The sequence below is a fragment of the Felis catus genome, chromosome C2 (genome assembly GCF_018350175.1).
Source record: "Felis catus isolate Fca126 chromosome C2, F.catus_Fca126_mat1.0, whole genome shotgun sequence".
Taxonomy (NCBI): domain Eukaryota; kingdom Metazoa; phylum Chordata; class Mammalia; order Carnivora; family Felidae; genus Felis; species Felis catus.
In genome coordinates this window covers 111,118,604-111,143,126 of record NC_058376.1, presented here as the reverse complement: position 1 = coordinate 111,143,126, position 24,523 = coordinate 111,118,604, and the positions used below count along the sequence as shown (strand labels likewise).

The window sequence follows — 24,523 nt, the reverse complement described above, 5'->3', positions numbered from 1 at the left end:
AGTAATAGTGCATGTATTTCATTTTTAGCTTCAGAAACATGAGGCCCTCTTATCTGCTACTACTTATACTCAGATGTATGCATTTTAAATTTTTTATGGTGATTTTTAAGCCTTAAGAAAGAAGTGGAAGTAAACATCCATCATCAGTCTGCCATTTTTATTTAGAAGAGCTGGTTCTTTTCTAAGTGCTAATAAATTATGTTTTTGGTAGCTACTTTAGCACTTGGCCACAATCAACACCTCTTCAATCTTTAGTATAAAATTTTATTTGTTTGTTTGTTTGTTGTTCATTTGTTTATTTATTTAGGATTTTTTTTTTTACATTTGTCAGTCTCTAGCCTTCAGGAGTAGGTTCCATTGCCATAGATCAGCCATTGATTCAGCAGTCTGCCTCAGGCACAGCTTCTCTCAGGTCCTGGGATTGAATTTGTCTAGGCATGAGGACAAGAACTCACAGAAGTGGCTGCATATTCTCCTGTAATATCTTCACCCAGCTTCAAAATCTATTCCCTATTGCCAGTATTTGAGCTGCTATTTCCATTTTTTTAATGTTTATTTATTTTTGAGAGAGAGAGCACAGAGGGGCAGAGAGAGAGGGAGACACAGAATGTGAACCAGGCTCCAGGCTCTGAGCTGTCAGCACAGAGCCCAACGCGGGGCTGGAACTCAGGAACTGTGAGACCATGACTGGAGCCCAAGTGGATGCTTAACCCACTGAGCCACGCTGGCACCCCACTGAGCTACTATTTCAGACCAAAAATCACTCCCCTAACAGAAAAGATGAAAAGCAATGTAGAAATAAAAGAGCTCTACTTACTCTTTGTCATTTTCATTAAAATTAATAATTTTTTAGCCCCAACTAACAGATTATAACTTACTTATTCTCTTGATTTTTTCTGAATATAACTAAATAGTGTATGTTGCTCTTCTAGCTCTTTTGGTAATATCAGGTCATTAGAGACACGGTAGTTGGCATGGACTGTCCTGAATTAAGCCTATAGGTTTTGGAGTCTACCTCCATTTGAATCCTGCGTCCCTCACTAATTATGTGACACTGAGCAAATTAATTAACTTTGTTTCCTCATCTGTAAAAAGAAGTTGATGGCATCTGTTGCACAAGGCTTTTGTGAAATTCTAATGTGTAAACATATAAAGCACTTGGCTCAGGACCTAGCCATTCACAAAGAGAATAGTTGAGAAGGGTTCCACTAAGAGCGCTTACGGCCTCAGATATCTGCGCATACCAAAGCAAAGAACATGGGAAATACACAAAGCACGTTTGGAACACACGCTATCAAGAGTTGATAAGTGACACTTCATAGGCTTCCTTGAAGATTAGCGGGATTAGATTTATGGTACAATTGTGGTTATGGTAGGGTAGTTTGCTCTATCCAAGCTCTACTTCCTCCTATGAAAATACATTCCTCAATACAGCCTCTGTGCCTGGCAAAAGCTGATCCCACTTTCATTATCAAAGGTGAGCACTGCATAGTTTAAGCCCGTCAGCATGTGCCATTTGCCAGCTAAAACCGATTGCCTAGAGTTGGGCATGTGACCCACTCGGACACTGAGACACAAGAAAACGTGCACTGGGGATTTTGAAAAAAATAACTTTTTTGCTTTTACTAGAAATCCACAGAAGAATCCTTACTGTTAGGTGTGAATATGGCCACTGGAACCAGTTGAAAGCCATTCGTAACACTTTAGAATAACTAAGCAGTCCAGTCACTTGCTAAGTTATTATTTGCTAAGCTACTGGATCAAGCCTTTTCTAGAACCTAGACTAATTCTTGATTTTATTTTACATAAACCAATAAGTTGTTTTTAATGCTTAACCTAATTTGAGTTAGGGTCTCTGTAGTTGGTACCAAAAGTATCCTAACTAATACAATAATGTAATAGTATTGTCTCCTCAAAAGAAACAGAGGCAAATAAATACTGTTTATGAAGAGGGAATGTATCTCTGTGTGTGGAAAACTAAAACTGTATGCATAACAGAGAAGCAGCTTATGTTAGAAAGGACAAAGGAGACAGAACAGAAGTGCTATGTTTAAGTAAGCTATAGGCTGTCCACTCAGAGGAAAGAAATGGACACTTCATCTATGTAACACATCACTATTTCCAGTCAGCCAACTAATAAATATTTCTGTACATGGAGATTCCCAGCTGAGCTTAAAATTACATCCAGGTTGCTAGTTACGTGAGACAGATGACCTCCTGGGGTATACTGTCATGACTTTATTTGAATTGAATGAAGAAGGGCTCCAAAGAGGAGTTCTAAGGCAATAGAAGAGGACTTTTGAAATATCTGTCAAGGATAATAAAGGAAATAGATGTTTTTAATGTATTTATTTTTTCTAGCAATGAAGTACAGGGCCAATATGCTGAAGTTACATTTTGAAAAGTTACTGTGTGGAATTGTCGGAAATTTTTTATAGTGTTCTGCTTTATCAGAAATGCATCATCATATAGATCAGAGGTAATGGACATTCTACTCTAATGGCCAAACATAGCTGAGTGTGGGCATGATGTGAACACTAAAGGTGTATAGGGTGCCCTCTAAGTGGGGAAGGCAGTGGCAGGGGGGCATCCAGGGCTGCAGCTGAGTCAACATTCAATAGAGAGTCAAGACCAGGCTAACTCTGGGGCCAGTTTGGATGGGAGTTGTCCTACAGAAAGGCCAAGGAGAACAACCAGTAGAGATTGTTACAGTAGTCTTATACTTCGACACAGAATTAGAAACAGTTGGATTGCTTGCGAAGTGACACATGGGTGAGATTACAGAATTGGGGTTTTGCTCCCTCATAAATCTCTCAGTAGTGTCGGGGTTAACAGGACTGAGTTAATGTATGTGAAGAATTTAGAAGATCGCCTGGCACAGGGCAAGCACTATAAGCCGTTAGTTATTAATATTCTTATTGTAGGACAAAACATGCTGAATGTCAGAGAAAGAAAGTCCTCTGGGCTGTAGGCCTGGGCCTGTTATTAGGCTAAATCTTCCATAACCTCATCAGATTCCCTCTCCCTCAGAATTGCCACTCTTTGGCACCGGGTTACTTCTTCTGAAGCCACTAATTCCACAGGCAAAAATATGAGTACAGATAGATGGAGGGCCAGGCCAGGAGGGGGCAAAAGGTCACTTATTTTCAAATCTATGAAAGACATTTGGCCATACGCCCTTTGCAAGGCCTCAGATCTTAGGCCTCTTGGTCTTGAGCTGCTGGGAGTGCCCTGAAGGTGCAATGCATTATATCAATCTGGGATTTTTGGAGGGAGCTGTGGGGTAAAAGGTTGTGGGCACCATGCAGGGAGTTGGCACAGACCCCAGATCTGAGCCAAAGTAGCAATATCAGTCGGTATCACCTCAGTCCCTTCTAAGGTCCTGGTCCACTGCAGTCTCTCAGGACAGATCCCATAGTGAAAATGGGGTGGTGGCAGACTTACCTTAGCTGGAGCATGTGGGGTGTGGAAGGAAAGATAAAACCAAAAGCTGCAAGTTTGGAAGTGCTTGTTCTTCCCTCCAAAAGAAGGGACAAAGCCTGGGAAAAAAGAAGGGTGGTACTGAATGGAGTTTGAGGGACTGTGACCTTTACAGAAGCATTCCACAAGGATGGCACTTTCAGAGAGCTTAATGATTCAAGTGACCATAAAGCATTTTTTGTCGTTGGCAATACATTTGCATTTCAGATAACTAATCACGATGGTAGAGAAAAAAATCTAGAAAAATTACAAGTATATAAATTATTATACACTGAACAGTCCATGTGATTTAAAGTCAGGATTCCTTGGCCTAGGAAAGAGCAGCCAATAGGTTCAGGGTCAAATTTAAGGAGTGAGAACTCCCCACCCTCACCCCTTCCACATCATCTGCTTATGACTAGGGTGCTGAGGGGCAAACCTTGCCTCCAGTGGTGGCCTGGCAGAAGTTGATAAAAACCAGCAAACTCGATTCTAATCTGATTTTGACTCTATCCTGAAGGAGAATAAAACCAGGCAGCTTTGATCTAAATGACTCGTCTACGGTGACGGCTCCCTTCAGGTGCTACTTCAAAGCCTGTTCCTGGTGGCCCAGAAACCCTAGGGCTCCCAGCTTGAGCCCATTCCCACCAAGGGAGGAATTCTGGGACCTGGTTTTCTCTGAAGTATGTTTCAGTTAGAGAATCAAATATCCTATTATTCCCAGGAAACCTCCTAACAAAGAGTGGAACTCTCTAGGAACTCTATGCCCAAGGTGAGAGACAATGGCACCAAAGAACAGATAGACTGCATTACGATCGATAACCCCCTCCTCACTCCCATTTCTTGTCATTTAGGTAGGAGCTTCAACTACTTTTCTCCATTGCAGTTACAAGGGCAAAAATGGCCACCTCCCTCCATTTATGTAAGTTGAAGAAGAAACTCAGAGTGGGTTTTCCTTCTGGCTACCACATGCCTTTGGCATAATACCTTGACACAGAAAAACAGTGATGAACTACACACGTAGGATCAGCCATTAGGCCTTCCTACAGAACGTAAGTATAATGCAAAGTCATAAGAAGGGCGATGAGGGCCAGCGTTTGCTGGTGGACCGAGGAAGGTTTTAGCCGCTTTCTTGTGTGTGAAGTGTGGCCGGAGAGAAGCGTTATTTGTGTGAAGCAGTATACCCGACTCCTGCACACTGACACCAATACGCAGAGGTCTGAGTAACAAATGGCTCTTCAAGTAGGGCCCTGGTGAGCCCTGCTCAATCCAGGCAGAATCAGAATGAGGAGAGGCAACTCTAGGTATGGGGAAAGCGGTCAACAAAACCCAGGGCCGGAGTCAGGGCAGGATGAAAAAAGGGAAACAAATGTTGAGGGAGAGGTTTCCAGCAGAGATGGGCTTGGGGACTGTAGGTGACAAGTAGTCCAAGAGAGATGTGCTAAGTAGGGCGCCTGGGTGATACAGTCAGTTAAGCATCTGACTTCGGCTCAGGTCATGATCTCCCTGTTCCCCAGTTGGAGCCCCATGTCAGGCTCTGTGCTGACAGCTCAGAGCCTGGAGCCTGTTTCAGATTCTGTGTCTCCCTCTCTCTCTGCCCCTCCCCCACTTGCCTTCTGTCTGTCTCTCTCTCAAAGATAACAAAATAAATATTAAAAAAAGAGAGAGAGATGTGCCAAAAATCCAGGGCTAAAGTCCGGTGCCCAGGGCAAGCTGGATAGAACAGAAAAACCAGTCCTAATTCTTTGGAGAACCCTGGATGAGTTATTGTAGATCCCTTGATTGTGAAGTAACATACTAGTAGAACCTTCTCCAGGGTTCTATGTGTGTGTGTAACTTGCTAGTGATAAGACCCTTTTGTTATCATTCCACGTATGAGAGTTACACATAACACATGTGCTTCTGTTGCTTTCTAATTAGTCCATGAACATTAAAGTGTTGGCCTCAATAGAGTGGACGTGAGCGATAAGAACTGCCTTTAAAAAAAAATGTTTTATTTATTTATTTTGAGAGACAGGGAGAGAGAAAGGGAGAGAGACAGAATCCCAAGCAGGCTCTGCACTGTCAGTGGAGAGCTCGATGCAGGGCTTGAACTCACGAACTATGAGATCATAACCTGAGTCAAGATCGAGAGTCAGATGTATAACCAACTGAGCCACCCAGGTGCCCCAGGGTAAGAACTTCTTTTAGGAGGAGAGTCTGGAGTTCATGATACTTACCCTCACATGCTCAACCTTATAAAATCCCACATTCCCAAATGCCTTATTCCTATAAACTTCCACCAATCCAGATAGAGGAGAAGCAATAAGGGACATGTACAGTAACCATTTGGAGTCCTCAGATATCGGAAAGAAGACAATAAAATTTAGTGCCCAAACAAGCTCCCTACTATCTCAAGCTTGACACTATGACCCTGGGTAATTAATCATGTAAGCGAGGTCATGATAGAGATGTATGTTCTCTGCATAGGGATCTCAGCTACAAAGTCAAGAGGCTCCTTCCTTAACAGTGAAGTAATAATAAAGTAAATGTGAGTAAGGCCAAGTCAGAACATATCTCTCAGGCTTTGGAAGGGGTTTGTGGCTGTGTCAGGCAGCTGCCGAAGTAACTGCAATTATGGCAGTAAAACAAAGTCCCACAGCTTAGGAGAGGTTTCTAACAAAAAGCAGGAACAAAAACAGTGAAAACTCAAGTAGTCCTTAGTCTGTCCCAGGCATTATTCTAACACTTCACATGTGTGCTATTGACACATTTAATCGTCTCAACACTCCTGTGTGGTAGCACTATTATTATCGCCATTATACAGGTGAGGAAACTGAGGTACAGGAGGTATATAACCTGCTCAAGGGCACACGACCAGTGAGTGTGACCAAGTCGGGATTTAAACCTATGTAGCCTGGAACTACTGTGCACATTCATATCTGCCACACTGAACTGTCTTACTGGTTCACAGGCCTGATGCAGAGAGAAACACAAATGCAAACAGCCACTAGAATTTTCTACAGGTATCGGTCATAAAACTACCAGTGAGATGACTTGGGGGAAGATTACCTTCATCGAAAATTACTCGGGCGCCTGGGTGGCTCCCTCATTTAAGCGTCCAACTTTGGCTCAGGTCATGAACTCATGGTTTGTGAGTTCAAGCCTCATGTTGGGCTCTGCACTGACAGCTCAGAGCCTGGAGCCTTCTTCCAATACCGTGTCTCCCTTTCTCTCTCTGCCCCTCCCCTGCTCACACTCTGTCTCTCTCTCTCTCTCTCTGTCAACAATAAACATAAAAATATTTTTTAAACTATTATTGACACAGCAAAGGAGATGATCATAGAAACTTTATGGATCCCAAGAATATGCCTGGGAAGTTGGAGGCTTTTGAAAAAACACCCATTGGCAATGTTTATAGCGGTGCTATTGACAATGGCCAAAGTATGGAAAGAGCCCAGATGTCTATCGACACATGAATGGATAAAGAAGATGTGGTATGTACACACACACACACACACACACACACATACATACACAAAGGAGTATTACTCCAAAATGAATGAAATCTTGCCATTTGCGATAACGTGAATGGAACTAGAGGGTATTATGCTAAGCGAAATTAGAGAAAGACCAATATCATATGACTTCACTCATATGTAGAATTTAAGATACAAAACAGATGAACATAAGGGAAGGGAAGCAAAAATAATATTAAAACAGAGAGGGGGACAACACATAAGAGACTCTTAAATATAGAGAACAAACTGAGGGTTGCTAGAGGGTTTGTGGGTGGGGGGATGGGTTAAATGGGCAAGAGGCATTAGGGAAGACACATTGGGATGAGCACTGGGTGTTAGACATAGGGGATGAATCACTGGATTCTACTCCTGAAATCATTATTGCACTATATGCTAACTTGAATGTAAATTTAAAAAATAAATAAATAATAAAAAAAGAAAAAAACACCCATTGAGGCAATGGGTGGGGGGGGGGTGTCTGGTGAGCACAGCATCTAAGGTCTCTCCCATGAATTCCACACTCTACAGTGAACTCAAATGTAATTCGCTCTTATCTACTCTCTTCTTTTAGGTGACTAATGGCTCCATAGTACCACAGAATAAAACTTAAATTCCTTGGCATGACCCACAAGGTTCTTCATAATCTGGCCTCAACTATTTCCTAACCACACCTTCCGACATTCTTCCCTTGTATCACAAACCCCAGCCACAATGAACTTCTTGCATATGGCCTCAGACACATCATGCTTTTCATGCCTCTGCTTTCCTCATAATGAGGTCCAAAGATCATCAGCACTACAATCAGTTGGGGGTATTTTTAGAAATGTTGACTCCGAGGTTCTACTGAAATCTAATTCCTGAGCATTTAGACAAGGAATCTACATTTTAACAAATTCTCCAGGCAATTTATTTTTCACGTACATTAATATTTGCAAGCCACATCTCAATCCTTATGGTGACACCTCTGTCCTTTCCATCTGCCCCTTCCACGGATCAAATATCATCTCCTTAAGAAAAATCTTTTTAACCTTCTCTTTCCTCAAATAAAATGGACCCTTTGCCCCTTCCGTGCCTCCGCTTTACCCTAGTTATACTTGTACCCGGCATTTTCTGGTACTTATGGCTTTTATTTTTGTGACCTATACTTTGATTTCCTTGAGCATCTTAATTCAGTTGCCAACAAACTTTTATTGAACGCTGGTGGTCCACCAAGGGAGGAAATGGCATGAAGACTCCCGGAGTTTGGAGTCTGATGGTGGATAGAAAAATACAATCACAGTGAAGTGTGCAAAGTGCTAAGAAAAGCAGAAGGTAGGGTGTGTGGAAGCTACAGAGACACGTAGACTGGGGAAGCAGGCCAGGGAAGCTTCTCTGGGAACCAATGTCTAAGTATCAACTTGGAAAGGAATATTTACCCAAGGGAAGGAGGAGAGAGTATGCCTGCTAAAGAAAGATGCACCATAGCATGTGTGTGCGTGCGTGCGTGTGTGTGTGTGTCTGTGTGTAAATGAGAGAGAACAACTCAACATGTCCTCCGTAATAACCAGATGTATCTATATCTGTGTGTTTTTTCCCTCAACCTTTCTCCTTCATAAATGAAGCCACATTAAACATATTTACCAGCTTTGCAGAAAATAGATCCTTCCTAGACCTTGTCAGATGGACCCTGGAGCCTCAAACCCAGCAGCTTGTGTCTTAATATTTCTCTCTTTCTCCTTACCCCACACCCTCCATTTGTGTGTGTGTGTCTGTGTGTGTATGAGTGACTGAGTGATGAATGAATAAATCCATATATAAACAGTTAATTAAAGTATTATGATGTAGATGATGTAGACGAACATAGAACAGTATAAGAGAGCGATTTTTAGGATTAAACTTTCCTGGGTTCAAATTCCAGCTTTGTCAGTTTGGGCTAAAACTTAAGGCAGGTTTATATAATCTGCCTGAATCTCTTCATTTATATAATGTATGTAATAATATTTATCCCATAAGAATATTATCATGATTATATAACAAATAGAAAATGCTTAACATGATGGCTGATATACCGCAGGCATTTTTAAAGGGGTGGTAGTTACTAAGGACTTGACCTCCAAATCTCAGCTACGCCTGTTACTAAACCTGTGGGGCCATGGGTAAGAGAGTGATTTAGTCTACCTTGCTTTTCCCTAAAAACTTCTTTCCATCCGGCGCGTGAAGATACACAAGACCCACACCTCAGTGCCTGGCACTCAGAAGGCACTGAATAAATGATTGACAGCCACTGTAATTATTATTACCACTTTCCATTACAAAAATATTTTTGTTTGGCACTTATGCCATATAAATATGTTGTCTACGTTTGAAACATTAGCATTCTGAAAGAAATTAGATAATTTTTTAGCTGTAAAAAAACCTTTATTCTAGAATACTAGAATATTCTAGTTCTAGGATGGTTTCCAAAACCACAGCCAGTTACACGTGACTACCACAAGGTGGCTCCAGATCATTTCTGTTATGTACCAAGTATTAATTCACCTGTCTGAAAGAGTTGTTTTTCAAGAAATACTGTGAGAACAACTGTGTTTTTGTTTGTTTTACCAAGAAATATGGCATTATAAAACAAACTCTCTTTCATTATTTTCTGTTTTTCTTCCCATGTCCTCGTTAAAGGTAGATACATTTTCAATTTAAGAATAGTTGTTCAGACCCGGCCCTACATATAATTTAATCATTGTTGATGCTTACTTAATCGAATCATCTTGCTATATTGATATTACTGTCTGAAATTAAATTTTTGGTCCTTGGTCATTTAAGCTTGTATGCTATTTTTTATGAATAATACCAAAAATGTAGTTAATTATTAGGGAATATTAGTACAAATAACTTTTTTTAAGTTTTCACTTAGAAGATTGATTTCAGGACACCCCAATTTTTGAGCTTTGCTTTTCAAAATAAATAAAATGTATGGGGCTTTGAATAAGGTTTTTGTGTGTGTGGTATTTGCTTTCATAGCTCAAGATTCCAAGTGAATCGGGTATATTTATTTAAGAATTAGTATGGAAAGTTACAAGTGCAGCAGAATCATCAGTGTATTTGCTCTTAGTACTGCCTCAGGGGTGCTTTTGCTTGCTCTGGAATTTTTTTCAAGTTGAAATGCTACAACCATTAATTGTAGGGAAAGATGTTTTCTCATTGATCTCCCCGGTAGCGTGAGTGAGACACTGACACTGCTGTTAAATCCTCCTCGCAGGCTCACCGCTCCGAGTTTATTTTTAGCATTTTGTTTCATCTAGAAATTGAGTTTTGTGGCTTCTCCTTCCTGGAGACACTACTGGCTTATACTTAGCTTACCTCCAGGACTTCTGGATCAACTGTGAAATGTTTCTGACCCCCAATTTTCACTTTTACTTGGCTCTATAAGAGATGTGTATCAAGGGCACCTGAGTGGCTCAGTCAGTCAAGCATCCGACTTCGACTAAGGTCATGATCTCACAGTTGATGGGTTCCAGCCCTGCGTCAGGCTCTGTGCCGACAGCTCGGAGCCTGGAGCCCGCTTCAGATTCTGTGTGTCCCTCTGTCTGCCCTCCTGCCGCTTGCACTCTGTCTCATGCATTGTCTCAAATACAAATAAACATTAAAAAAAAGAGGTGTACCTTATGCCCACAAATTTAATAATATACAATACTTTACATTAACAAATGCCCCCTTCCAAGTGGGGTGATCGGAATGCAACACAGACACACGCGTGCGTACACCCTTACGTACATAAGCACCTTTTACGTGACGTATTTATATCTATGGATTGTGCTATCTCATTTACATCTGGGTTTGAACTTGGAGTCCATGCAGGATCTGTAGAGAAGCCCTGTAAGCCAGTTTGCCACAGCTGTAACCCTTCTCTTCCAACGGTCAGCTTCATTCATCCATATATTCTGACCAGACCCCATGCATTTGATGTTGTGATTCCTGCCTTAGGGATTCTGAATCAGGCCAGGAAGGACAGGGGCACACAGGCGAAAAGGCAGACAGGAAAGAGTTTGTCTTATGAATGGATGATTAATTCATACATTGGAGGCCAGCTTGGCCCTAAGGGCATTAAATAGGACTTTAGGATCTCATGGTCAGAAGCATAAATGAGCTAAAGGACTTTCCACCTGTGCTTTGGTGTCTCTCATTTTTCACAGAACTTAGAACAGAAACAGGCATATGTCATATGGAAAACCAGCATGATAATGAACATGAAATGGTTAAATATTAGAACCCAGCGATGGTATTCTCTGTGGACAACTCAGAGGGCAACAGAGAGTCAAGTTTTTTCATGCACTGGACGAGTTGCTCAGGTTACAACAAACCTGGAAGTTGTTGGGCTAAAATCCAGAAATGGATGAGACTTGCTCAACGGGGAACCAATCCGAGATGTGGAATGCTGCACAAATACAGAGATATCATTCCTGGAGAATAAATAGTTAGGGCAAGCATTTTGTTAATATAGCTGGGAGCAAAAGAATGTCATTAAGCCCTGTGTAATTCTGAGTACAGGTAACTGTAGCCATAGACAAACATTACTTAGACACTAACTCGTAGTAATTGCTGATGAAGAGAACATTCTCTGTAACTGGCGATTGAGTCAATGATATAAAAAAAAGCAACCTAGCTGGGATCAGTTAAGGATACCAACCCAGAACAAAGAACAAACAGGAGGCTAGAATAGTTTGATCAACTTAAACGTTTTCTCTGTTGTTCACGCGGATGAGTATGTGTGCAGATAAAATACAGTTTTAAAACATACTTTTTAAAATTTTTTTAACATTTATTCATATTTGAGAAAAATAGAGTGTGAGTAGGGGAGGGGCAGAGAGAGGGAGACACAGAGTCTGAAGCAGGCTGCAGGCTCTGAGCTGTCAGCACAGAGCCCAACGCAGGCTAGAACTCAGGAACCACGAAATAATGACCTGAGCTGAAGTCAGGCGCTTAACCAACTGACCTACCCAGGTGCCCCTAAAACACACCTTAATTAACCTAGAAGAACACTGATATTCAGAATTCTCAACGCAGTCCTTCTTTTAAGTCCATTATCAAATACCTCCCAGATGCATCAATGGGAGAAAACTACACTTGCTACCTCACTGAGATTTTCTTGTCACGTTATTCTTGGTCATGGGTGGCTTACAGCCTAGAGACGCTACACATCAAAGAGCAAAGTTGGCAGGGATAGGATGAGAGGAGCCGCACAAAATTTAAGGTGGCACTCACCCTCAAGGTCCTGCAGGGGCAGAGTCAGCACCTTCACTGAGGGCCACCTTAAATGTTGCATTCGCCTCACCTGACTTGTCCTAGTTTGAGCTTTATAGGTTCTCTCCACACATTTGCCTTTTTCATGAAGTTCAAGTGGGGCCTATTTGGTGTTGTTGCCACTGTTTTCAGGCAAAAGCCTGGCAGGAAACACTGGACTCTTCACCTGCATCTTTGCCAACATGTCTCCTTCCACCACCAGCTGTTCTACGAGACAGAAAGGCAACTTCAGCTGTCTTATTCCACCCACCCCAGCAGCTGCTGGGACCTGTTCCAGGCAGCACACAACAGGTGTGTGTGTGTGTGTGCGAGCATGAGGGGGTGAGTGTAAGTGTGTGTGTGGTGTATATGAGAGACATGCCTGCCAGGCTTGTGATGACGTAACTCAAATATAAGGTAAAACTTCCCCCAACAATTATAGAAAAGGAATGACCGTATAGATATGGGTCCCTACACAATCTCTAATGTTATGGATCACTTCCATAAGCCATAAAATACTGCCTAGGACATGTCAGCCAGAAACTACCCTGCGGTGTCTTTTCTACAATTAATGTCAGTTTTGATGTTTACAAAGATCATATGCTAAAATTAGTATTTAAAAAGGCAAGGAGGATGAACAATTTCAATATTTATTTCTGGAATTGAGTTTATGTTCGCAAGGTTTGGAGGCCATCAGATATAAGGCTGTTAAAGATTACTTTAAAAAGCAAGAGTGGTTCGGGGCACGTGGGTGGCTCAGTTGGTTAAGGGTCCAGCTCGGTTTCAACTCAGGTCACGATCTCGCACCTTGAATTGGAGCCCAGCATCCGGGTCTGTGCTGACAGTGCGGAGCCCTGCTTTGGATCCTCTGTCTCCCTCTCTCTCTGCCCCTCCCCCCCACACGCACATGCACACACACTCTTTCTCCCTCTCTCTCTCAAAATAAATAAATACATCTTTTAAAAAAAATCAGAAGTGCTTCTTGCATTATGAGGATGAGGAATATAAACCCAGAAGAAGAATAAAAATTAAAATAAAACTATACTAATGTATGTGAATGGGAACGTCTAGTGCCAACATTGCACATACAGTCATAAAAGACTATCTCAGAGCAACTGAGGCACAGGTGATGCTGCTATGATGCTTGAAAAGTATTCTACTGACAGGGGCACCTGGGTGGCTCAACTGGCTAAGCGTCTGACTTCAGGTAGGTCATGGTCTGCTGGTCAGTAAGTTTGAGCCCACATGGGGCTCTGTGCTGACAGCCTAGAGCCTGCTTCAGATTCTGTGTCTCCCTTTCTCTCTGTTCCTCCCCCACTTGCTCTCTCTCTTTCTCCTTCTCTCTCACACACACAAATAAGCAAACATTTTAAAAACTTTAAAAAGATACTCTACTAACAAAGATGCTGATGTCAAAGATGCATTTGAAAAGGTTGAATTTTTTTTAAAGTGTGGGTGGGGAAGAAAAAACAACATTTCTAAATTACTGTATTTTAATAATACGTAATTTAAATACATGTGTGAATAAAGTAAATTCTGTAAGTAGACAATTCACTGTCTCGCCAACATCCTTTGAAGTTTACATTGTCATAATGGACAAAGGCTTATTTGGGGGAATCTTCTCATTGAAATAAATAATTGTCTATTTTTAAATACATCCTGCTATGTATTATGTGGTATTTCAAAATGAAATTTTATTCTTTTCAGTTCTGTATAATACCATAACTGCTATTTAATATACGTATTTTCAATGTCTTACCTCCTGGGGCTGCATTCTGTGTATATTTCTAAGCACACTTTTCCTAATGTTTTATTTTTTTAATTTTTAAAATGTTTATATTTATTTTGAGACAGAGAGAGAGAGAGAGGAAGAGAGGGAGAGAGAGAGAATCCCAAGCAGGCTCTGCACTGTCAGCATGGAGCCCAATGGGAGGGGTTAGATCTTATGGACCATAAGATCATGATCTGAGCTGAAATCAAGAGTCAGATACTTAACCAATGGAGCCACCCAGGTGCCCCTTTCCTAATGTCTTAAAATTTTCTTTCCAACTGCATTTAGTCTTGAGTTCATTGTTTGTTATTTTGTCTATAATAATATTTTTCCTTTCCAAAGTTTTTACTTGATTCCTTTACATATGTTATTGCTTTTGGTTTCATAATCTTTATATTAAGACTGTTATATTTTCTCTCTCTGAAATATCTTGTTAAAATCTTAAACATACTTGCTTTAATTTTTCAGATTGCTCTGTTATTTTCACTTTATTCAGAGTGATTATTTACCCCAATCTTTAACTTTCTTGGTTATCTTTTCAGTTATATTTCTGGTGTACTTTGGAATTTTGGCTTTCAAGCTCATTTTTAGGGAAGTTTTTTTTTTCCTCCCATGTTCTTTATTTGTTTTCTTATGCTGTCTGTATATTTTTAAATTTTTTTAATGTTTATTTATTTTTGTGAGAGATAGCCAGAGTGCAAGCTGGGGGGGGGGGGGGGGGCAGAGAGGGAGACACAGAATCTGAAGCAGTCTCCAGCTCTGAGCTGTCAGCACAAAGCCTGATGTGGAGCTCGAACTCATGAACTGTGAGATCATGACCTGAGCTGAAGTCAGGTGCTTAATCCACTGAGCCACCCAGGCATCCCATATGTTCTGTGTATATTTACCTTTCCCACTAATACACTGCCTAGACAACTGGGAACCCCAGTCCAGACTCCGAGCTTACTCTGAGCTCATCTGTATTTGTATTGGAACAAATATAGATGAACGCACTGTGTCAGTAGGCAGGGGAGCATGAGACCTGGGTGCCGGATCATCTTGGTTAAGTAACTTTACATAAACTGTAACCCCAGATGTTGGTCAAAAGCTGTTTTTCTCTTTCTTTCATGGGCTGGGGTGCTCCTTACCCCAGGCCTCTAATTCAAGCAATGGGCAGACTCTGGTCTCCTGATCATCTCACACTGCAGGAGTTAAAATTCCAGCCATTCTCTAGCTTTTATTTCCAGAGCTTCTGCCCCACTACTTTTCCATCAAAGTTACTGATACTGCTTTTGAGCAATGCTGCATCTTTTTAACTTTTCCATTTACAACTGTCACTTTTATGTGTTTAAATGAGGAACAAAAGGGTCTCAGTGATGAACAGCACCAACAAAACAGTTTGGGTGGCATTTTTTTTTTTAATCAAAAGGGGCAAAAGGAAAAGATTATTTATACCCAAAGCAAATCAAGTTTTCTCCAGATATAATTAAAATCTAGAAACATATCTTATTCACTGCTGTATCTCTAGCTCTTAGAATGTGCTAGGCACACAGTAGGAGCTTAATAAACATTTGTCAACTGAGTGATTTACTGTTCATCCCTAAGCTAGTAAGGCAAGCAAGAGGGAAGAAAGAGAGGAATATATAATTAGCACAGGACAGGGTGCTGTTGCCTTTGACTCATAGTCACTGGAAGTGACAATGTAAATATATAGGACACAACACACGATATAAGACAATCTGCAATAAATTTCTCAACTGGATCATGCCAGCTGTAAGCACCATGCTACTGGATAAATTTACAAAGTATTTTCAGCCATAATTTTGATTGGAGCATAGAGCAGGGAGACATGTAAATAATTGTAACAAGTTTTCAAATTGGAAGGAGGGTGGTGTAGGGAAGAAGAGAATTATTCCTTGCTTTACTTATTATATTTAGTTCCCTGTGGCCAGAAGGATGTGGTCACAACTTTGGAAAAATAGTGCGTATCTTGTGAAACAGTACAAGGTCACTAAAGGGGACAGTAAATGCCAGAGGTCAATTTTTCAGAGCTAGGTCTTTATTAAATATGTGATTTCAGAATGTAGAAAACTTGCTTACAGACCTGGGTGAATGCATCACATCACAATTCCTTTCAGAAGAAAGACTTTTATTAATAAGCAGTGTTTCCATGGCAACCATAAAGGCAAATCTCGCTTTGTGTATATTATATCAACACCAATAACAACAGGCGCAGGTTGAACACAAGTGGCAGGGGAGCCGAAGCTGGGGAATTTGGAGCCAGAGTGAGTGAAGAAAATGACAGCTCAAAACCAGAAGCTTGTAACTTCGGACCGCCTTGATTCATTAGTACTGTGCTTGAAGAAAGCAGACTTTAAAAGCTATTTTTTTTCAAAGATACTTCCCCTCCTCCATCCCGTTCAAATCAAAGGTGAAAGAAACTATCATGCCATTTTTTTTAAAGAAAAATAAGTGGTTCAAATTCTGTATATTTTTAAAATCAGTGGGCATTGACAAATAAAGTGGATTTAAATTTAAAAATTGATGACTTTGACATTGGCCACACACAAAGAAAACGAAAACCAGACATCTATGCCCAAGCTCAGATAATGAATTAATGCAAGAGGAAAGCTGTACTGTTAAGGGATTTCTTTTCACACTTACACACACACACACACACACACACACACACACACACACACACACTGTATAATGCATGTCCATGGAGCACAAAGATGTGGTATTACTGAATCACTTGTTAGTGGATGCATTACTAACAATAAAGGCAGTGCATCAGTGAAGGATGGCTGCTTTACTTGATGAATGGAACCTTATTTTTACAGCTCAGCTTACTTTGCGGCTAAAAATAGGTACTATAAAATTTTTAGTTCACTTTCCTTAGGGACGTGGCAAAATAATTTGAATGAAGATAATAGGATTATCTACAATACTTTTTAAGTATACTTTTTATTTTGAGATAATTATATATTCACATGTAGATGTAAAAAAAATAACACAGAGATCCCATGTACCTTTGACTCAGTTTTCCTCCAATGATAACCTACAAAAACATACTACAATACCAAAACTGGACATGGATAGTGATGCAATCCACAGATCTTATCCAAATCTCCCCAGTTTCACTTACATTGTGTGTATGTGTGTGTATTTAGTTTTATGTAATTTTATCACTTGTGTAGATCCTTGGGTCTACCAGTGTAGTAGGGACACAAATGAATTCTATCAGCACAAAGATCCCTGGCATTGCCCATTTGTGACCACATCTACGGTCTTCCTACCTGTCACCCTATCCCTCACCACTGACAACCACAAGTCAGCTCTCCACGATTTTTGCCACTTCAAAGATGTTACGCAAGTAAAATCCATATCTAACCTTTTAGGGTTGGCTTTTCTCCACTCAGCATCATTCCCTGGAGATGCATGCAAGTGGCTGTGTGTATCAACAGTTCATTCATTTTTACTGCTGAGTAGTATTCCAGGGTATGGCTGAATTGTTTACCATTTACCCGCTGAAGGATATCTGGGTTGTTCCCAGGCTGGGGCTATTAGAAATAAAACCACTATGAACACTTGTACACAGATTTTTGCATCAATACAAGTTTTCATTTCTCTGGGCTAAATGCCCAAGAGTGCAATTGCCAGGCCATATGGTCGTTGCATGTTGAGGTTTATAAGAAATGACTAAACTGTTGGCAAGAGGGTTTGCCATTTTACATTCCCACCAGCCATGCATGCATGAGTGATCCTTTCTGACATAATTTTAACAAGCTAATTAAAATAACTATCGTCTCACCAGAGCAAGGGAATTAAGACTGTTTGCTATTGCCAGAGGTTTTATGTTCAGTCTGCCTGGGTTCAAATCCTGGCTCTGCCACTTGATAGCTGTGTGATCTCAAATGAGTTATTCTTCCACTCAGCCTCAGTTTCTCTATCTGTAGAATGGGAATAATAATATACCTATCTCATAGGCGTGTTCTGAAGGTACAATTATTGTTTGATTTATTATTATTTATGCCATAGTTGCAAAGACATATATATGAGGTTAATGAAAAATACCACACACTTTATTGTGATAGTCTAACAATGTATAAGAACAATATTCTGAGAATGTCTCTAAGCTGTGATTTAATGATGGTTTTACACATAAATTCTTTCAGACTTGGAATTTATTACATTACTGATCACAGTGAACTAATGGCAAAACATGTTTTGAAATCTAGGACGGTAACAGAATAACCTCTTCAAAGTCATACCAAATTGTAAACCATACTTTCCTAAGCCCGAGGTAAGAAGAAATTAAATTTTATTGAAAGTTGATTGGATGGACAAGATGGCTCTCCTGACCAAATGGAAGCAAGAAAAGGAACAGGATGACTGAGGTGCCTCCGTTTCCCCCTGCTAACCCTTTCCAGTTAACTACTTCTTGAGAAAGGCAAAGAGAAGAATAAAGTGTTTACCTTTTTTTTAAATTTTTAATGTGTATTTGCTTAATTTTGAGAGAGATAGAGAGCAAGCAGGGGAGGGGCAGAGAGAGATCAGGAGACAGAATCCCAAGTGGGCTCTGTGCTGTCAGCACAGAGCCCGATGTGGAGCTTGAACCCACGAACCATGAGATCATGACCTGAGCTGAAACCAAGAGTTGGATGCTTAACCAACCGAGCCACCCAGGTCCCTAAAGTGTTTACTTTTTAATCTTTTACCCCAAAAAAGTCATTTCGAAGGAAATGATTCAGATCTTATCCTAAAAGAGATGATCATTTCAGTTTGTTTTGTGCTGCTTTTGTTTTCGTGTTTGTGTGTGTGAGTGTGTGTGTTTGCTGAGACACAACACAGTGCAAACAGCTATGACTTTCAAGTCTTGCTATTTTGATGTAATCCAAGTAATTGTATATTTACTAAAATCAACACCTCAGCTAACTTTGAAAATATTTATCTTATTTTCTTTCTTAAAAGTTTATTTATTTATTTTCAGAGACAGAGACAGTGGAGTGGGGGAGGGACAGAAAGAGAGAGGCGGGGAGAAGCCAAGCAGTGGGAAGAGAATGACATGGGGCTCGATCTCACAAAACTGGCAGATCATGACCTGAGCTGAAATCAAGAGTCTGAGGCTTAACTGACTGAGTCATCCAGGTGCCCCCTATTTCACTTATTTTCATCTTTTATCTGAATTTCTTTTTTTTTTTAATTTTTTTTTTCAACGTTTATTTATTTTTGGGACAGAGAGAGACAGAGCATGAACGGGGGAGGGGCAGAGAGAGAGGGAGACACAGAATCGGAAACAGGCTCCAGGCTCTGAGCCATCAGCCCAGAGCCTGACGCGGGGCTCGAACTCCCGGACCGCGAGATCGTGACCTGGCTGAAGTCGGACGCTTAACCAACTGCGCCACCCAGGCGCCCCTATCTGAATTTCTTTTAATAAACTTTTTTTTTTTACTTCCAAGAGACCACACACCAATGGGGGAGAGGGGCAGAGGGAGAGAGTGAGGGGGAGAGAGAAAGAGAGGGAGAGAGAGAATCTTAAGCAGGCTCCATGCTCAGTGCAGAGCCTGACATGGGGCTCGATCCGACAACCCTGAGATCATGACCTGACCCGAATTCACGAGTCGAACACTCAACTGACTGAGCCACCCAGGTGCCCCTATTTTTAATTTTCACTTCAATTAGAAGTGTTTGTTTTTATTTTTTTGGCGGGGGTGGGGGTGGTTTCATACTTAGATTTGTTTTCCAGAAAATGAAGGTAGACAGCTAAAAAGTAGTTTCATTTAATTATGTGGGAAATACATGTAATAATTGGAACTCACCATTCAGTGTGGAAAATTCACTTTTGGAATCATCTCCTGGAATCAGGAACCTGAGATGGGAAAAACAAAGTGAATTTGGATTAACATTTATATCACTGTATAAAAATATGTGAGCACCACTTACAATTAACCGCATGCTTATTGCAGTATGGATCCTGTGTGCTGACGTTTGGCTTACTTATTTTTCTGTTTGCATGAAAGAGCATTTGAGAAAGTTATTAAAGCTTAGTTTTAAACAGTCTATTAGGGGCATTCTTGGGGCACCTGGATGGCTCAGTCGGTTAAGCGTCCGACTTCGGCTCAGGTCATGATCTTGCAGTTTGTGAGATTGAGCCCCACCCGGGCTCTGTGCTGACAGCTCAGAGCCTGGAGCCTGTTTCAGGGTTTCTGTTTTCTTGTCTTTTTATTATTCTCTGTATGGAATGTAGCTCCTCCACAATTGAAAGTTCACCAAGTACATTCTGTTGGACTTTTTTCAATGTGTCATTTGTTGACTTTTTTTTAAAATTTTTTTTTAACGTTTATTTATTTTTGGGACAGAGAGAGACAGAGCATGCACGGGGGAGGGGCAGAGAGAGAGGGGGAGACACAGAATCAGAAACAGGCTCCAGGCTCCGAGCCATCAGCCCAGAGCCTGACGCGGGGCTCGAACTCACGGACCGCGAGATCGTGACCTGGCTGAAGTCGGACCCAACCGACTGCGCCACCCAGGCGCCCCTGTTGACTTTTTTTAAATGCAGGATTATCTCTCTGATTTATTAAGATAAGACTTGTATTAATTCTCCTTTCTAACAGTGTTTAAACAATTTCTGATTATTTATCTCTTCTATTCCATTTGCCTGTTTGAATGAAGATGTTTTCAGCTGCAAGTAACAGAAAAATAACCTCTTAATGGCTTTTGAAAGGAGGTTCTTTATTATCCATGTAACAAGAAGTTCAAGGTAGAGCGGCCTCTGAGTCGATTAGCTTAGTTGCTCCTGTAATGTCAAAAATGCCCATTTTTTTCATCTATTTACTTTGTCACCCTTGATGTGTGAAGTCATTCCCCTCATGGCCACAAGATGACTGCAGCAGCTCCAGACATCACATTTTCAGAAACCAATGTCAAGAAGCAGAAAAGAAAGCGTTTTTCTGGATGGATGGATGGATGGATGGATGGATGAGAAACTTTTCTGGAAGACTTCTTCTCTGTGTCATTGGCCATGAACTGGTTACATGTCCAACTCTAAACCAACTTCTTGGATGCAGGCAATGGTACAAAAATGACAAGCTTTCAAGCCAAAAAGCTTGGGTGGACTCTGACTGAACCTCTGAGCCTCAGGTTTTTAAGCTACCCAATTGTCTTCTGTGTGAAGATTACATTAATTAATGTATAAACAAGACAACTAGCTCATCAGAGAGATACAATGTGTATTAATCTCCTTCTATTCCTGAAAATGTGCACAATGAAAGAAAGAAAGAAAGAAAGAAAGAAAGAAAGAAAGAAAGAAAGAAAGAAATTAGCAGATAATGCCAAGTAATATGAATTTTAGGGATTAGTAGTCTAGATTTGCTGTATCCCATTTCAAACTCTGCAAAGAATTCCTGACATGATTTTGAAGAATCTACAATAACAATGCTTTAATGCAAAGAATTCTAATTTTGTTATTTAAAATCATTTGTAAAAGTTGCACCATACCTTTAAAAAATCTGGGGAGGTGAAATATCTATGCAGAACAAGATATACATGGTCTCTCAAATCCTATAATGTTTGTCTCCATTTATTCATTTTGTTTCAAGCAGGCTAACATAATGTTTATACAGGGTGCTGGATGTCTTTCTAGGTGCTGGGAATTGAGCAAAAACTGAGAGGCAAAAGTCCCTGCCTTCTCCAAATCACCTCCAAATTCTTGATTATACGAATGAGTGTTGATTTCTTTAATAAGTTTCAAATTAATGCCTTATCCCTGTTTCATTATACTCATTTCTTTTTTCCTGTGTGGGAAATAAAACAAATTCCCTCTTTTAGTTGCCTTCCTTCACTTAGCCACTAGATGGCACCCAAAGAATCTATTTCCTTCCAATTGGCAGGAGAAAATGCCCAAGTAAAACAGTAACTCTTCCCAGTGTAAAAGGGACAAAATCTCTGCTCTCTGCTCACTTTTTATTTTATTTATCTGTTATTTGGGGAAAGATGCACAGATGTTTTTCATTATTATCTGGCACTCACAGTAAATTTTAAAAATAGTCTTTCAAGTCCACTCCAATTTTGTAAAGGCCTTTCCTTCACAATAAGTCATTTCTATTCCTTTATCTTATACAACAGCAGTTATTTATTTTGCCCTTCTCTTATTCTGATACATACACTGTTCTGCTTCTTTAGAAACACTTGAGTCATTCTCTTCTCTCGGGAATTAAAGAATTACCAAATGTCATCTTCTACTCCCTGCTGAACATTCCACCACAACTTGCTGTCAAAGAGCATTCTGGAAAATTCCCCATTGCACGTCTGCCTTCCAGCTACTTTGGAGTTTTCACAATACTGATATCTCCTTTAGGTATTTACGCCATGCTGGAATCTAGGGAACCAAAATATGTGTGTTTGCTCTCACGAAAAAATATTCATCATTTCCCAAGCACTGTTCAGGGAAGGGGGGAAAAACAAAACACTGGAAAGAGAAATTAATTTGGCTGTGAATCAAATTCCAACTGAAGGATCACAAAAGTTTTTTTTCCCCTTCTGTATTCTGTACTAAAACTTGGAGGAAAATCTTTTGCCTAAATAATTAGTTAAGGAATAACTGACAGATGATCTATTAAAATTATTTTTATGGGTATGATCTTGAAATATATAGGTATGTGCATGAATTAATGTGCATTTATATGTGTGTGTGAGAGTACACACACACACACACACACACACACACACACACACAAAATGTTGCTCTTTGTCAACTCCACACAGTGTCACAGTCACTCAACTATAGGAAAAGAGCCCTTCAGGGGGCCCACCTTTACAGGACTTGAATCAGGGTCTTTGATCCCTATTCCTAACCAGTTATTTTTCTTTCCTAAGTATTATGCCCTGAGCTGAAAGCTCACCTTTTTCCTATTGTATACATGCTGTAATTAAGGATGTTCTTCACAGACAAAATCTGCCCTGGACCCAGATGTTGATTCTCCTACTCCTTCTAAATTGCGCAGCCTTGCATGCCTGAGGCAGAGGTAGAGTTTCCATACCCATTTATTTTACACTCAATATGCCCTACATCTTTGCTTCTTTTAAATGTTTGTTTTTGAGGGAGAGAGCGAGCAGGGGAGGGGGAAAGACAGAAGGGGACAGAGGATCTGAAGTGGACTCTGTGCTGACATCAGAGAGCCCAATGAGGGGCTCAAACTCACGGACCATGAGCTCATGCTCTGAGCTGAAGTCAGATACTTAACTGACTGAGCCACCCACACGCCACTGCTTCTGTTTGTTTACTTATGCTATCCAAAATATCTGGAGACTGTGGGATTGGCTTACACTCGGGTTTTGAACATATTCATTAGATTTAATCTTCCCGTTAGTACTGTTCAAAGTGATCTTTCACGAACTGGCAATCAGACCCTAGTTCATGTATTGGCATTCAAGAAAGGTAGGTCTGGATTCTTGAATTACCACCCTTGGGAAGTTTGACCTTTTGTATGGCTATGGCAGCTAAGTGATCTTCCAGTGCATGGGGAAGGAATTAACAAACATGTTCAGCGTAAAGCACTGTGTTGGGTATGCTCATGAACATGGTCCCAGGAGCCAGACATCTTGGATTCATGATTCCTGTTCTACCCTTTATTATTATTAGCTGTGTGACCTTGGGGAAATGATTTAGTTTTGTGTGCCTCAGTTTCCTCATCTATACAATGGGAATAACAGTCATAAGCTCCTCCAGTTTTGTTGAAAGGATTACCTAAATGAATGCATATAAGGCATTTAGAATGGTGTCTGGAACTAAGAACATGCTAAAAATTATACTCTTGTTTTGACTATTATAGTTATCACTCAGGAAAAAAGCCAATTTGTGAAAGAGGTGTTATTATCATCATATAAGACAAGAAAACTGAGGCTCATGCAAATTAAATACCTTATCCAAGTTAACAGAGCTAGTAAATGTTAGCACTGCAATTTAAATCCAGATCAGGTCCATCCACGTTGCTACAAAGGGCCTTATTTTGTTCTTTCTCATTGCCATGTAGTACTCCATTGGAGAGTGTGATGCTAAGTGAAATAAGCCATACAGAGAAAGACAGATACCATATGTTTTCACTCTTATGTGGATCCTGAGAAACTTAACAGAAACCCATGGGGGAGGGGAAGGAAAAAAAAAAGAGGTTAGAGTGGGAGAGAGCCAAAGCATAAGAGACTGTTAAAAACTGAGAACAAACTGAGGGTTGATGGGGGGTGGGAGGGAGGGGAGGGTGGGTGATGGGTATTGAGGAGGGCACCTTTTGGGATGAGCATTGGGTGTTGTATGGAAACCAATTTGACAATAAAGTTCATATATTGAAAAAATAAAAAATAAAATAAATCCAGATCAGGTGACTTCAAGTCTTGAAGCCCATTTGCCAGGTAAGGAATATTTCTAGTGATAGCTGAAATTACTGCTTCCAAAGGCAAGACTTTTTATCACTGAATACTTCTGACAAGTGATAGTAACAGTGTGATGATGACTTATGAAGCAACTATTCAGCCACCATTTGTTAAACCCTTAGTAATACCAGTT

The 24,523-nt window shown here is 40.5% G+C and overlaps 2 long non-coding RNA genes across 3 annotated transcripts in view; one reads left to right on the top strand and one right to left on the bottom strand.

The window, feature by feature from the left end:
• LOC123380084 overlaps nt 1–9,904 on the top strand; it is a 51,773-nt gene extending 41,869 nt beyond the window's left edge. Inside the window, exons 2-4 of one of the 2 annotated variants that reach the window (XR_006585382.1) lie at nt 4,314–4,511; nt 6,767–6,935; nt 7,531–9,904. This is a non-coding gene — a long non-coding RNA (uncharacterized LOC123380084). The remainder of the gene's footprint in view (nt 1–4,313; nt 4,512–6,766; nt 6,936–7,530) is intronic. The other variant, XR_006585383.1, reaches the window with a different exon arrangement.
• Nucleotides 1,946–24,523, bottom strand: part of LOC123380085 — a 41,537-nt gene continuing 18,959 nt past the window's right edge. The window contains exons 3-4 of the long non-coding RNA XR_006585384.1: nt 19,785–19,834; nt 1,946–3,539 (exon numbers count right to left, since the gene is read on the bottom strand). This is a non-coding gene — a long non-coding RNA (uncharacterized LOC123380085). The remainder of the gene's footprint in view (nt 3,540–19,784; nt 19,835–24,523) is intronic.